Source organism: Amblyomma maculatum, chromosome 6 (genome assembly GCF_055883805.1).
Source record: "Amblyomma maculatum isolate TAMU_Amacu chromosome 6, ASM5588380v1, whole genome shotgun sequence".
Lineage (NCBI taxonomy): Eukaryota > Metazoa > Arthropoda > Arachnida > Ixodida > Ixodidae > Amblyomma > Amblyomma maculatum.
In genome coordinates, this window is record NC_139349.1 from 72077815 (window position 1) to 72093313 (window position 15499).

Genomic DNA, 15499 nt, shown 5'->3' on the forward strand with positions numbered 1-15499 from the left:
AATAGTCACAGAAATGCCCTCTTATAGTTAAGGTCGCTCCTTTTGGTTAATGGGGTTCGGGAGCACTGATGAATTCCAAGAACTAAGACTCTACTAGCATGGGATAAAGACTCGCTAATTCCAGGCAAAGAGAAACGCTTGAAGAGGCGACAACCTGCAATAATTAAGGGATCAAGCAATATTATATAGTGCATGAAACTCCGCTTCAACAACCACAAATTGCTCGTGAAGTCAACCCACTGTTAATCAGTCTTTCGTGCAATACGTCGGCAAGGTTACGCCGAGTGCAGCAACAGGCTTTGTCGCTAGGCTTTCCAAGGTAAATGGGCTCCTTCGCTGCAGGGCCAGGACGAACGGCACTTGCCCAGGCGCGGTCGGAGAACGTCACGACGGGCTGCAACCGACCGTGTCAGTGCTTAAGTGGAGCTCCCACAACTGGCAGCTTACTCCATGCTTATCAAGCATCGCCATCGCGATGAATAATATAATGCACAGCGCTGTACCGACCTAGCATCCCGCATCGTGATGCCCCCGAGCTCCTTCCCTTGCACTCGATCAAAGAAAAGGCAGCCTGCAGGGCGCACACGTGCATAAACATCAGTCAACGCATAGGCTCGCAATAGGTTTGACGTCACCGCCTACGTTCCTCCCCGTACCGTTCCTCGGTACAGGACACTATTAGACGAAGCTGCGTCAAGAACCTAGGGAACAGCCATTCATTCATTTACAGCTGGGTGTCGGAGGCCACGCCATTTTACCAACATTTTACCCAGGAACTTGGGCCTTACCGCTTGCATTGCCCACGCCAGTTTGGCTGCCGTCTTTGAACTATCCTTCAGTTATCCTGAAAATCTGCCAGGTATTCGCAAAAGGCCCCTGTCTAATATAATGCCAGATTTTTAAGCTCGTCTAAGCCTTCGTGGGCTCCAACATATAGGGCTGCTTTCCTTTTCCTCCAGAAGCAAGAGTAAGACCGCGCAGACACATTTTCCCGTAAAGCTAAGAATACAGACACTGGTGTTTACATGTGCACCTCCACAGAAAACCTAATCGCCTAAGTGAGGTAAGCGCTCTTTTATAAGGGCTCTGGTCTCGACGACGATGTTCTCTTTACGTGGTGTTCACACGTGCACAAACAGGTATCCTGGTATATAATGAGGCGCGTTTGAGGCCTGCAGTCAGGAAATGAGCCACTGAATCAGTAAAACAATACGGGGCTCTCAGAAGCCACCGTCGAGCCGCAGGCAGCCATCTCGAACTAGACGAAAACTTTACTTTTCTGCGTCATAAAAAATCGGCTCGATAACACCACTCCTTTCACTAGCCAGCAGCTGAACGCACTTCGCTAACCCCCTTCAATGGCACTCGGTTCAGCAACGGAATCGACCGTAAAACCAATCTGCTATACTGCCTAACAACAACCATTAAAGCTGCTTGTGTGAATAACTTTCTTCAAGATAATTAGGAACACTTCAGATGTGGCAGCTGGCAGCCACCTTACGTCATCAAGAGACGTCGGTCATATTTAAAGAAAATCGTCATTTACGCTGCGTGAAATGTCCTAAAATAAAGAAAGGGAAGCTGAGGAGTGACAAAGGAAAGCAAGAAAAGCCTTGCCTTACGCACCCTTAAACGGTGGGCTGCTCTACAGGTGTCTGACTTCCTGGACTGTCATATGAAGCGCGAGAAATATAAAAACAAAAGCAGCGGTTGAAGCTGAGCCAGACAAGGAAACAAAGCCGACATTGAAGTGCGCGTTTAACAAAAGTATAACGGTATCGTTCCTGAGACGTCTGGAAGCTCCGCGGCCCCTCAGCTTGTGTCAACGCCACACCCAATTAAACCATTCGATCTGTCCGGCCAGAGGGGAAAAAAATAACGGTAACCGAAAGCTAATGGGGGACTCGTCACCGATCTAGGTGGCGCCCTAATTCGGAGAACTGTAACGGCTGGGGACGAACGATGGCACTGCAGAGCTCATTTTGCTAATCGATAAAAAGGAGCTGCTTCGTGGGAGAGACTGCACGAGTAGTAGTTCTTGCGGCATGCTGAAAAAACTCTCAGCTAGCGTACAAACCACCAGCGCCAACAGAGCGGCTCTAGAATACTTCGCTTTCTCCAGCAAGTTGACAGTCTTCAAATAAAAAAAAGGCGCAATATTCTTGCGTTTTGCTGATGTCGACAATCCACGGGAACGAAAATGGGCCGGTGACTCTGTGTGCTGCATAAATCCAAAGAATTTGTGATTCAAATCTAACATGCTGTGCTTTCTAACAAAATATGTAAATTCTCCATGCTTCGCTTATATAAAATTTGTGTAGAACGCCTAGAATGCTGCGAACGGCACAACATGCCCCAATGAATAGCATATTATTACGATAGGAAAGGATTTAATTCACGTGGGTTAACAACCGTTCTGAATATTGTACAGGCACGCATAAAAGAAAAACATTTCAAAGAGAAAATATCAAACGGAAAAGAATAAAACATATGTAAAAAGCTATTTGTTCAGCCAAGCTCGGCGTTTTCAAAAGAGAAATATTGCGAGCTCAGACAGTAGCTCTTAAAACTATCTCGCAGTTTATGCTTCATACTGTTCTCGCAAACATTGAACCTTTAAAGCAGCGAATCAGAAAGATAACGTTAATTTAGTTTTTCATCATTTCCATCTAATTATGGTATCCAACTATTTTATTGACTACATTTGTATTTCCTTTCAGAATAGTCCGATCCGCCCAAGCCTGTTTCCAAATTACCCTCTTCTCCATTAAGAAAAATGTACTCATTTTGTCAAAGCTTAATATCAAGAAAAAAGAAGCATTATGCAGCGACAAAACAGAAGTCCTTTTTATTCATCCCTTACCTGAATGATAACACAACATTCATTCCGGCCTGCAGCACAAAAAGGAGCAGGAAAGGAATGTTAACTGCATTTGGGTTCGATGGTATTATCAAAAGATGTTCAATAAAAGTTACATTTAAAAGCAAAAAGTAATTGCATGAATCGAACTTAAAGTATGCCCAGCCAGCCAACGTAAGATATTATTGCCTTTGGGGCTAATGGTAGCGCCGTAGAAACAAATTTATTTTGGTTTTTTTAAAGCTTCCCGGAGTATGGTGAGCGCTCGAGTAAAAATAAAAGGGCGCATCGCTCGATCGGATTATGAATATCGCATGTGAGTTAGAAAGAAGAAAAATACTATAGCTGTATATTGAAGCAAGCAGAACATCTACGATATTAAAATGATTTCCCAAGCGTATGATTTTATTAGGCTCAGAAGACCTGCTAAAAACTTTGAAGCACAGTCCTTTTTTCCCGTGAAATAGGATGAACTGCACTTTTATTATATTTGGCTGAAAAAAGCAATGAGATCCAGGTTTGTAAACTCAGATGTACGTGAATATTGCATGTATTTTGCAGCAGCTTACGAACCTCGGTTTTTACTGAGTCGACTATCGTGTTTGCATTTCGAATTTTGTCGAATCGGGTAAGATGTCTCGCAGTGTTCTTAACTGTTATAGGGCAGCTCATGAGTGAAGAAACTAACCCCAGTAGGATAGCTCACAGCCCTGAAGGCAAAAGCGGTCTGAACATCCGCTTCTTCCCCGTAAGATACTTATGCAGTTCTGCCGGGTGCCCACCGGTGGTACATGGGAGCAAGGGTGCAAGAAGTGTAGATTTCGCGGAGATACGCCATATCACGCGGAGCCAATAATATGCCAGCGAACATCCTGTGCTCTGTGGCCTGCTTCCTGGGAGCGGTGCGCGTAGAGCAAAGCGCGCCAGCTTAGCCCCCAGGCTAGCAAATGTTTACCTCGCTATGACGCAAATTGCAATGTCTTACGCAACGCTAGTGTCTTCTGTCCGGCACTGCTTTTTAACAGGTCCCGAACACTGTCAAGAAAAAATTACGAGGTACTTTAGTGACTGAAGTAGTGAAAGCCGAAAGCCTGAGTGCCGCACTCTGGTACGAAACTGGCAATAATAATTAGCTATTTATTATTTATCAGGTAAGTGGATACGCATACGCGCATACTGTGGTGGTGCTCTGTGATCGGTCGAGATCTCTATGACGTCATCCCGCCTCGGTCAATCAGAACGCCACAAAAGCGGGACACATTTTGTCCACGACAACATTAGCCATTAAAGGCTTTCGCCTTAAAATGAAAAAAGGCCGACTAATTCGTTGTATGCAGAGATTATGGCCTCGCCTCTTTCTTTTTGTACGTATACGCTTATTTGTAGAATAACCTCAGTTGAAGTCCAGCTTTCGTGTGTGCCTCTTCTGACTTTGTACTTGTTTTTGCGTGCGCTGGAAGAACGTCTCACAGTTGAGCTAGAAACCAACAAGCCCAGCTTCCTACTTTTAGTGACTTCCTTGGCCTCGCACCTTCCGTTGACCTATCAACACAAGCTTTTTACCTCTTTGGCACAAATAGCACTACTTTAACACCAAATCATCTGGCGATCTTCTTCAAACTATTGGAAATTCCTTGAATATAGGGCACGACTACAAACAATTTCTTTCTGTTCTCCCTTGTTAAGCTCGCTTGCTCGAAGCCTTATGACCTTGGAACAGCTTTCAGCTGCGGACACCAAGAGGGTCTTGGGGTATTCACTTCTGCTCAACCTCTCAATTTGTAGATTGAAATTCTCTCCCGTCAGGTGCACACAGGACCTAGTCTTCTCTTTCCGTAAACTTTTGTTTGAGACATGACAGCCTTAGTTGCCGATGTGCCGAAAAACCCAACTCAACTCAACTCTCTTTCTGTAAACACGAGATTGCCAGCCCCTCTTGCTAATTCTGTATGGCACGAGTGAAAAAGAAGGCTTTTGACTCCTCGTGTTTTCTGTGTCATGTCCAAAAAAACAGTATTATACCCAGATACTGGATCTGTGACTCTTTTGGGAACTCAAAACACTGATTCATACACTGTTAAAAATCACTAAAATGAACCTTTATGAAAATGCGATTGTAGAAGTTGTAACAACATCAGCAAATAATAGTGCACCATTTCTCATTACTGCGTCCAAAATTACTGTAACTGAAATAGATGCTAAGCCAGGAATTAGGTCACCAACCCTAAGTAAGATGCATTGCTTTCTTTGTCGATCAACTCGGACAACTACGTTGACAGATATTCGCAGTAGTCGCCACGTTCCATATTCGCTTTATTTCACCGTCTCATCACTTGAAATGCGCGCAACGTTCCTTAATCCTAAACCTCCGACTTGCGGCATCGATACTGTCCATATGCATCATATCTACGAAATTATTGAAGTCATTTTGGATGTATTTGTCCACAATGTAAATTGCGTTCTGTAGCTTGGCTCATTTCTCATGGAATTAAAAAAATAAAATCATCCAAGTATTTTAACAAATGAGATGAAACCCTTAAATTAACTGCAAGTTCGTATTTATCCATCCTTTATATTTTCAAAACAGTGGCACAAAAAGGACTTTTTGTATAGCGTTTCTCTAACCGCTTAAACAAATTTAATCTATTATCGCCTTAGCAGTCCTGTTTCTCCCAGGATGAGCTATTTTTGGACACAAATAAAATTGATCATAAATTGAAGACAGAAATCGAAGAAATATAACTAGTTGGATCCGTTTTTACTTTCTTTCCAAGAACATTCGATACCATTTACCACCAAAATTGCTTTACCAAGCTCTGTTCGTACGTAGGGATTGGTTTACCAAGATACTTTGTTGGGCGAGTTGGTACTTATTCATTATTAATTTAAACAGCGCGAATACGAAGACAAAGGACAAGATAAAAGAAAGCCACAGTACAAGCGCTGTGGCTTTCTTTTATCTTGTTCTCTGTCTTCGTATTCGCGCTGTTTAAATTAATAATGAGTAGTGATTGGTGCTGGCCTGCAATTATATTGCTTTTTTTTTTTTTTTTCACTAAACCAGAACATGTAGTGGTCATATCATTGGTTCTTTCCAGACCAAAGATTATCAGTATAGGTGTTCACTAAGTCTCCATCCTCAGCCTTCTTCAGTGTTTACTTTACATTAATTATTCGAGATCAGGCGTTTCATCATCATCACAGTGTATTTCGGCGCAGACGACATGACTGTGTTTGCCGCTTGTAATACCCCCAAAGCATTACTCGACCAACTGAACCAATACTTATCTTTTTAAAAGCCTGGTGCCAAACTAATACACTGGTAACACTTTTGAGACTATGGATATGGTTTGTACGCAAAAAGAAATGGAGAAAATATAACACCTATATTCATCAACTTTCAAGCAATCCATCTAACTGATCATTGCAAATTAGTTGGCGTAGAGCTTTGCTCATCTTTAAAGTTTACTGCTCATATTACACGGATTAGGAAAAAGAGTTCATATGGCTTACGATTCTTGTAGAAGGTCGTAACTAATACAGCACCGCAACGCTTACCATGTGCTTTCTTACCTTCAGCCATATTCTTATAAATTGCAGAATTAGTTCCGGGGGACTTACGTGTAAGGCTCATCTACCTATCCTTGATCACACGTGGAAGCAAGCAGTCCGACCCATTAGAAACGGATGTTAGCATGCAGATATTATTCATTTTAAACATACTGCATGTTTTCCCCGTTAATGTGGTGACCAAATCCAACTTGGTAAACAAAGGATTTCAGTTTGTTTCTAATACAAACTGGATTTTGTTATCGGTAAAGCTTGAAATAATATTCCCAGTTTCCAATTTCACATGTTATCTTCTGTATAACGACGTCCTCTTACAAAAAGTATGCCCTGACTACGATGAAGAGACAGTCGGATATGCAGCACTTAACCATTGGAAACGCCTGCCATTCACCGTTGAATACTCCCAGTTTAGTTATTCAGTCAGGAGGCCATTACTACCTTTAATATTACCCAAATCTAGTTAATTGATCACTTTTAGAGGGTAAGCTCTACTAGTTGGGATACAACTTCAGAAACAACGAATATTGCCACCGACAAACGTGGCAAGAGGTAGCTCGAAATAGATGAAGACGACGCTCGGCCACGTGCCAAGGCATGGTCCAGCCACTTGGTAGCATCAGAAGAGGAACAGCAGGGTTGCATTGTCCCCTCCCTTCTAAGAGGCATCGACCCGATGCCGCATACGTAGGGGAACGATGAATAATCGGGACATGTTATACGGGCGAGCCTCTGGCTCTGGTTTCAACCCTAGAAAGTTAGTTATATGTTGTTTTATGGCACAAAAGCAACTTTGACTATGATGCGCCAGACAATAGGTTAGAAGGGCCCTAGAAAGGGTTTAATGGTTATAATAAGGCTTCATTCTGGCGACGTGAACTACTTCGGACTTCAGCTGTCGAGAGGAGTGGACAGTGCCTTGTGGGAGCACCTGGTAGTTCACTGTGTTGTAGCGGCGGAGCATCTCGTAGGGCTAAAGTAACGCCTAAGAAGCTTTTCAGAGCACCCTCGCAATCTGATCGAGCTCCACGCCCATGCTTGGTCGCCGGGCGTGTAAGTCATCTCTTTGTGACGCAGGATATAGCGCTGGGCGTCATGTTCTTGTTGGTAGCGAGAGCCAAACGGGAGCACCTTGAACTGATAGAAATTGTCTGGCGTATTAAAGACGGCCTCGCTCGTCAACCTCTATTTGCCATTACCCACGTCATTTTTCGTGACATTGTTGAGGCGTGTGTAATCCACGCAGAACATTAAAGTTCCATCCTTTGTAACGAGGACTAGCGGCGAAGCCCAAGGGTTCGTCTACGGTTGGATAACGTCGTACTTCAACATTTCTGTTACTCAGCGGCGGACGGCATCACTTTCCTTTGAAGACACCCGGTAAGGACGCTGACATAGTGGTCGTTGGTCGCAGGCAACTATAATTTAGTGCTTCGTTAGTGGTGTCTGTCGGACCTTGGAGGCTCATGCAAAATAGTCGCGCTAGGAATTGATAAGATTCTCCACGCAGCGCTTGAAATCGGTCTAATAGCATTGTCGAGGTCCGACGTGTCGGAAAAAGCCATGTTTAAATGCCCACCTTTTATGCCTCCAACACAGAACACAGTTATGTGACAATTTCCTTGCTGGGTTATTATTCTTGGGTTTTGAGATGTTTTCCTGCTTATGAATTTATGTTCAGTATTCGTTATTGCAAATATTTGTTTTATTTCGCTTTATTTACTTTTATTACTTTCAACGCTGCTGTTTACCAAATGTATCCACGTTGTCTTAAGTGGTCCCACTATGGCTTTTCGCTTCGGTGCCTCTTTCTGTAATCATACTCTGATGCAGAGTATTTTTTAGTGGCAGCAAAATACGAACATCGGAAATCCTGCTTAATCAAACCGAATGAACATGCCTGCGTGGCCTATGAGTAGCTCCTTAACTCTCTGACTCGAAATCCAAGCGTCTCGGCTTCGATTCTCACCAATCCATGTCATCTCATGAATAGACATTCGTCGAACACGTATTGGCAGCAAACCACGAACGTCGGAAATTCTGCTTAATCAAGCCAAATGTACATGCCTGCGCGGCCTATGAGTAGCTCCCTGACTCTCTAACTCGAAATCCAAGTGTCTCGGCTTCGATTCTCACCAATCCATGTCATCTCATGAATCTACATCCGTCGAACACTTAGTGGCAGTAAAACACAAACGTCGAAAATCCTGCTTAATCAAGCCAAATCAACATGCCTGTTTGGCTTATGAGTAGCTCCCTAACTCTCTGACTCGAAATCCAAGTGTCTCGGCTTCAATTCTCACCAATCCATCTCATCTCATGAATCTGCATCCGCCAAACACTTAGTGGCAGTAAAGCACAAACGCCGCAAATTCTGTTTAATCAAGCCGAATCAACATGCCTGCGTGGCCTATGAGTAGCTCCCTAACTCTCTGACTCGAAATCCAAGTGTCTCGGCTTCGATTCTCACCAATCTATGTCATCTCATGAATCTACATCCGTCGAACACTCCTGCCAACTCGGTCGTGTCATGTGCTCTCGTAAAGTCACAAAACGTACCTTCAACGACTGACCACGTCACGTGTAAGCTACGACCTGTCGAAGGCATCCTCATGATGTTTTGTTCCCATTGAAAGCTGCAACGCCGACGACCGGCGAATTTTCCTTAGAATGAGGTCTTTAGAGATTTAACTTTACATGCACAGCAGAGCAGTAAAATGCGTAGCTGTTTCGCCCTCACGCTCCGCCATTCTTCTTACCGAAAGGGGCACTTGCACTTAGGTCAAGCTGATAAGGCCTGCCGAATCACAAGCAACAAGTGACCTAATATTGTGAAGGTCATAATACAGCAGACACGCCAATGTTCGTTATTGAGTTATCAAATAAAAAAAGCTGGTGCACATATATCTTTTCTGTAATGACATATCACCCCATTAGCGATGTAGCGATGGTATGAATATCGTAGAAATGTTTTCGTGCATCCGTCGATGTAATTGTTCAGCTCTGCATGAACTCACAAACTATTGATCTCTCTAGCCGAATCAACATGCCTGCGTGGCCTATAAGTAGCTCCCTAAATCTCTGATTCGAAATCCAAGTGTCTTGGCTTTCGAATCACGATGGCGAGAGTTTCACGATGGCGAGCACGCTGTTTACCGGTGGCGAGTACGCTGAGGACAAGAAAACAATATAAAATGTACTCAGAGATACCGGAAAGCGCGATGAAAGGCCCATGCAATTCATGACTGGCGAGTCCGAAGGTATCATTCGGATTTCCGTTTAAAAAATTTGGTGAGGCAATTTTAAGAAAAGCGCATGTTTTTTCACGAGCATCTTGTCGAGAGCAGATTAAAATGCATGGTTTTCCGCCTGAATGTTTTTGACGTCTATAGATGGGAAATCGCAGGAATAAGAAGAAATCAAATACACGCGCTCAAACTATCACTAATGACAGGGTTTAACTTCCTCCTTTTTTATGCTAGAAGGCGCCTACGCCTCGTTGATTACCAAATACTAGCTCTGCCAAGTCGCTCTTCTTATTTGAGTTCTGTTCCGGTCATAACTGATTTACACCATAATTAAAAACCAAAGCTACTTCATCTGCTGTTGTGTCCAAACTATTAATCATTAGTTATCGACTCAACGATTGGCAGTTTGCTTTCTCACGGGACCTGGACAAATGAGATAAGGAAACGCTCCATGCCGTTCAACATCGGCTACACTAACGACCTCTTTCACGCGAGGCAGGCATGAAGCTGAAACAGTAGAAGCGCCTGTTCTTCAGTTAGCACTCGGGTTCCACTTTTTTATGCTTTACATGTAATAAAAATATATCTTGATATCGAGGAATTAATGATCTCGTTTTTAGAACTTTTATCTTCGAAATGTAAAGTGTCGTTTTTGATTCTATGGTCTGTCGATACTGGTGGTTGTTCGAGCGCCCCGCAAGGTCAGTGGTACCACTCTGCTGTAGGCAAAATCATAGCCGGTGTTCGAGAACGTCTGAGCTGAATTTAGGCTCCTGGACGCATGGCTGGACGCTTATCATGTCGATTGCACTGGCAGTCAGCTGTTTAAAATTGCAACTATTACCGACAATAAACATATTTTACGCACATCTGAAATTCGTCTTCTTTATAGGCTAAACTGCCTTTATTACGTTTTTATGACACTGAAGGAATCTAATACATGAAGCCTGTAAGCAAAGCTGGGCAAGATTAAATAGCGAAAAATTTTAAAATGGCGACATAACGTCTCTTTAGGCGCAGTTTCCCTTCACAATGAAAAGGTAATGCAAAAAGTTTCATTTTAAATGTACAGTTGAATTTCAAATTTCGGTTTCCATCACCCACAACCTGCCATATAAAGTCGTATCCAAAACCACCGGGTCTTGGGCTCAAGGAATGCTCCGAGTACATGCTGATGGGCGAATTAGCTCGAAATTCTTGCAACAGAGACGAACAAATACGCGACGGACATAAAAGAGTACATGGCCACAGTTACGCTTACGTGTGTGTTCTATGTCCTCTTCTCTCTTTGTCGTGCATTTTTGGGCTTTCTGAAGTTGATTCTCATTCGAAGGAAGTTCGTCTTGTCTCGCAGCAGTCATGAGACGCGCCTTTTGTGTTTTCATGTGTGTAAAGAAAGGAGGGGCTTCAATATTACCTCTGGGACGCCGCCGCTCCGTTCGATTTTAGCGTAGAGAACAATGTACTCAGCGCACTGAGAAAATAGCCATGGTGCAAAGTTGTTTTAGGGGATTTCCACAAATGTCGAGCTCGCTTGGCGCGCAGGCGAGCATCGAAAATGGAGTGGCATCACCTTGGAAGCGGAGGCTACAAGCTTGGCTCCAGCTCATCCGTTGGCATCGCTGTCGTTGCGTCAAGTATCACCAGATTCCAACTAGCCGCCTAGCTATCGAGGACGAGAGTGTGCAGGTATAGATGAGCGGGACCCCCGAAAGAAGACACCCACGTCACTATCCTCTTCATTCTCCACTACAGCTGAATAAATGGCGGTAGACTGTCAGAGAAGGCAGGGAAAGAGGGTCATTGCGTTCGGCGGTTAAAGGAAAGATTGAATAATTACGGTATTTATCGCATCTCTCCTTCCAGTGCCGTAACTCATCAGAGCCCTCTCGTTTTTCTTTTTCCCTTTTCCTAGGCACGCTGCCGCTAGGTCAGAAGATCGTGATCATGGCCAATGTATTTTTGCATCTACCTGCGCATGCAGCTAGCACAGTACGTAACCATGCCAATTCAACAGACTACAAACTCAGCCAAGCCACCCAAAATCTGCGGCATATACTAGTGAAACTTATTTAGGTTTTTCATTTCTAATCATAAGAGAGGGAACAATCGCTCATGCTTGCTGAACCTTCACTATCCCGTCAGGGTTGCAGTCCTGCCGATCTACTAAAACTAAATCCCCTTCTGGAGGTCGCCAGACAGGGGAGACCGCAGCCACATTTATTTGAGAAGCTGAAGAGGCGGCGGCGGCAGCGTCCGGCCGAGGCGAGATCCCGCGCGTGCCGAAGCTCTTGTGCCAGCGCTGCTTCCTTCTCTACGGCACGTGCTGTGCGCCTCTTCTTCTCAGGCGCCAGCGCATGTGGTGGCGCTACAGCGCATGTGGTTGATCCGGCGCCTGTGGGATCCACTTCGTCTTTCAGCTTGCGGCGAACGCATACCACGCGAGTCGATACTCTCTCTTGCTGACGCCCATATGCACTACGAGATAATGATGATGGGGATGAAAGCATTTATTGTAAACTACAACGACTCCAAATAAAGGAAGGCTTATTGGGTTCGGTACACCGTTGGTGAAAACCGCTGTCCGTACTCTTTCGGCGAAGTCCGAGCTGGAATTGGCCGCCTGCCTGCCCTCCCGCCTTGGCTCATTTATTACACCAAACCTGTCATTTTTCTGACCACCCCATATTATATGGTATAAGTTGGACTTCTTGCCGCAAAATTAGCCAGGCGCCCAAAAATAAAGCGGGCACAGTGGCGTCACGAGTTGCTGGATATAAAATGACACAGTTTGTAAAATTCGAAGCTGATACTCTACGGAGTTATTAGTACCTTTAGCTGATCTTGGCAGTGTCTTCATTTTAAGGCGCAAATACTGTAGTATCTCTGAATAGGGTGCTAACGTAGAGGAGAAGCCAAAATCAGTAAGATAAGACGCAGAATGTTCTGGGGAGAAAAGCCAGTCTGAAGTGTGTACGCGCTCGTTTACTGCAAGTCCCTTGTGACCTGGTGCCTATATCAGCTCCTTCCGTGCAGCTGAAATCCTACATCGGCTCATAATTTCACTGGCTAGTGGCGTGAATCTGCCCCAAAAATAGTTTTTATATGGTGCCTGGGAATCTGTAACAATAAATTTCCGTCCGTCCACGGCCTGCATTTGTTGCATCACTGAGATTGTTGGTATCCCCTATACAGGACCGGCAGCGTCCACGAAGGCCCCTTCCTCTCTCGAAAAGCACTGGTCCATTTTCTTGCTTCACGCCACTCATCTAGCACGATAACAGCCGTATTGTGTAACGCTAGTTGTAGCAAAGGCTCCGTAGATGCATTTGCGGGTAGCCCGAGCGCCTTCTTATAAGTCACTCGAATTATGACGTTCAAGTGGTCTAGGTCGGCCTCCCTCATACGAAAGTACGGGGGAACGTACAATATGCTTCAGATGATATGGGTGGGCATTAGTATTAGGAATATCCTCTTCTGGCATACTGTGTTTCGTGGTAGTGATCTGAGATATCATGAACGAATGACGTGCTTGCGCAACGTTAGGAGCTAAGTGATGGGTGCCGCTTTCACGCCTTTGTTTTAGTAGGAAGCCGAAAACCCGTATCGTCTCCCCTTCGAGAATATGAGTGTGTGCACCGAGATTTCCGGCGGTGCAGTATTCCTTACCGCACAGGACGAGGAGCTCCGAATTGTCCGAAGAACAACGCAGTAAGCATTCTTCTGCATACTTTGTAACTGTAGTGGCAGCCTCTTGGAGGGCCTCTTACTTCTGTACCATGTTTGCTTCCGTGCCCATATGGTTGTGTGATCAACGTAACAGTCATGGCGGATTCCCTTTATGAGATTCAGTTGCTCCGGCTAGTTCATGAGGCCAGCCTTTTAGAGCACTTAAGAATGGACCGCTTCATGAGGAGTACCTTTTGGGCCAGTGGGTATTAGCTCGGACCTGTTGCACCCATTTTGACGTGCCCCAGCCCATCTTGCAAGAAAACCTTGACGTAATGAAAGGTACGCTTTTCGCAGTGGGTACTCTAGATTCTCTAGAATTTTGGAGTGTTTCGCGTTGTCAAAATCCTCCTTTATATCCAGTGCCAGTATATCCCTGTTGTTGCGTTTGCAAGGGGGATTGATATCTTCCATCTTCAGCTGCAGTGACACGTCCCGGATTGACACGTATGCCCTATGCTTGAACATCGTATGAGACGTAATATCTTGGTCTTCGATATACGTCGAAACGCGTTTTTACCGACTTCTCCATCAACTTCTCTCTGCACGACGCAAACGCGATTGGCCTCAGGTAATTGATGTTGACTCTCTTTCCAGGCTTGTAATTAATGCAAGCATGAGAATCTTTACCGTCCAGCAAAATACACTGCTTCGACTATATTTCTAGCTTTCATTTATAATGCTACTGCCAGCGCACCGAACCATCATCGTCATCAGAAGCAGGCCATGAGAGAGGTTCTCCAGCGGGGTCAGTCTCCAGCAGGGATAGTTCTAAACAGCAGTTATCCATTTATTTATTTGTTATTATTTTATCTTTTTTTTGGGGGGGGGGGGATGGGGGGACCACGGCCTTAACCGTCCTGTCTGCCTCTCTGGCTCCTAATCGCGCTTTGGAGGGAACTACGTAAACGCGTTAGAGATTTACTAACTCCTTCGCCCAGTTGTTGAATGATGCCGAGAACGGAGTCACAAATGCATCTCATATGTAGACTTTAAGAAAGTTAATTGTTGAGCTAGTTGCTTGTCATACATAATTACAGGGAATTAAGCGCAACACAAACACAAACAAAAAGGGCGCACCACGGGCGCTTACCCCAACTGTTTAATCAATTACAAGTAACACACATATATAGCCTTATCGGATAAGCGCACGCGTGCAAGGTTTCAAGGAGTGGCATCAATCTGATCAAAGAAAGCGTGACAGAAATGTTTGCTCAGCGTCTCAAAGGTACCGACTTATCAATAATACAATTCGGACATGCTTGTTTTATATCACTGATACGTCGGTATTCCTTTATGAACCTCAGCAAACATTTCTGTCACGCTTTCTTTGATTAGGTTGATTCCTCTCCTTGATACCTTGCACGCGTCCGCTTAGCTGGGAAGGCTATATATATATGTGTGTTACTTGCAATTGATTAAACTGTTGAAGTAAGCGCCCGTGGTGTCCTCTTTCGTGTGTGTGTTTTGCTGCGTTCAAGTTTCTGTAATTATGTGTCACATATAGATGTTTCACGTTTCTAGAAAGCCTATATAATGCATTTTCAGGTTTTTAAGGCATGCAAAAGTACAGAAGATGAGTGCCTATACGAAGAAGAGCTTAAAGATTGAAGGGTTTCAACTGTCCAGGAAGGTTTAAAAAGTTACCTGTTTGCTTTCATCAGTCAAGAAGTAGGCCATAGGTATAAAAACAAAAGGAGTCCATTCAAGCACTTTATGGTAACTCCTTTGTTCTTGCTCATGATTATAGAAGTGCATGCGAATCTATACTGGTGGGGATTATGGAATGTAAACATTCCTACTTCATGTGAAAGGCAGGCTAGTTGCGCTTGTTTAGCCCAAAATACGACTTCGCTTATAAATTAAGTCTATTAAGATTATTATCGGTTAAACACGTTCCTTTTTGTTTTCCATTTTATGTTCTGGTTTCTGCTAAGTGAATAGAGCATTTTCTTATGAGTGGTTTCAAACATAACCTCGAACATATTTTACCCTTTTCTTTATTTATTCCATAATTTGCCATATAAACTCGAGATGAGACCGGGCGCCGTCCTGTGTAGTCTGTCGATGTTTCAAATTTGTTTCGCCTGCTAAA

The 15499-nt window shown here is 44.2% G+C and overlaps 1 long non-coding RNA gene across 1 annotated transcript in view; it reads right to left on the reverse strand.

Annotated features, from left to right (window-relative positions):
* Window positions 1-220: 220 nt before the first annotated feature.
* Window positions 221-15499, reverse strand: part of LOC146186006 (uncharacterized) — a 224395-nt gene continuing 209116 nt past the window's right edge. Inside the window, exon 3 of the long non-coding RNA XR_014708064.1 lies at window positions 221-394. This is a non-coding gene — a long non-coding RNA (uncharacterized LOC146186006). The remainder of the gene's footprint in view (window positions 395-15499) is intronic.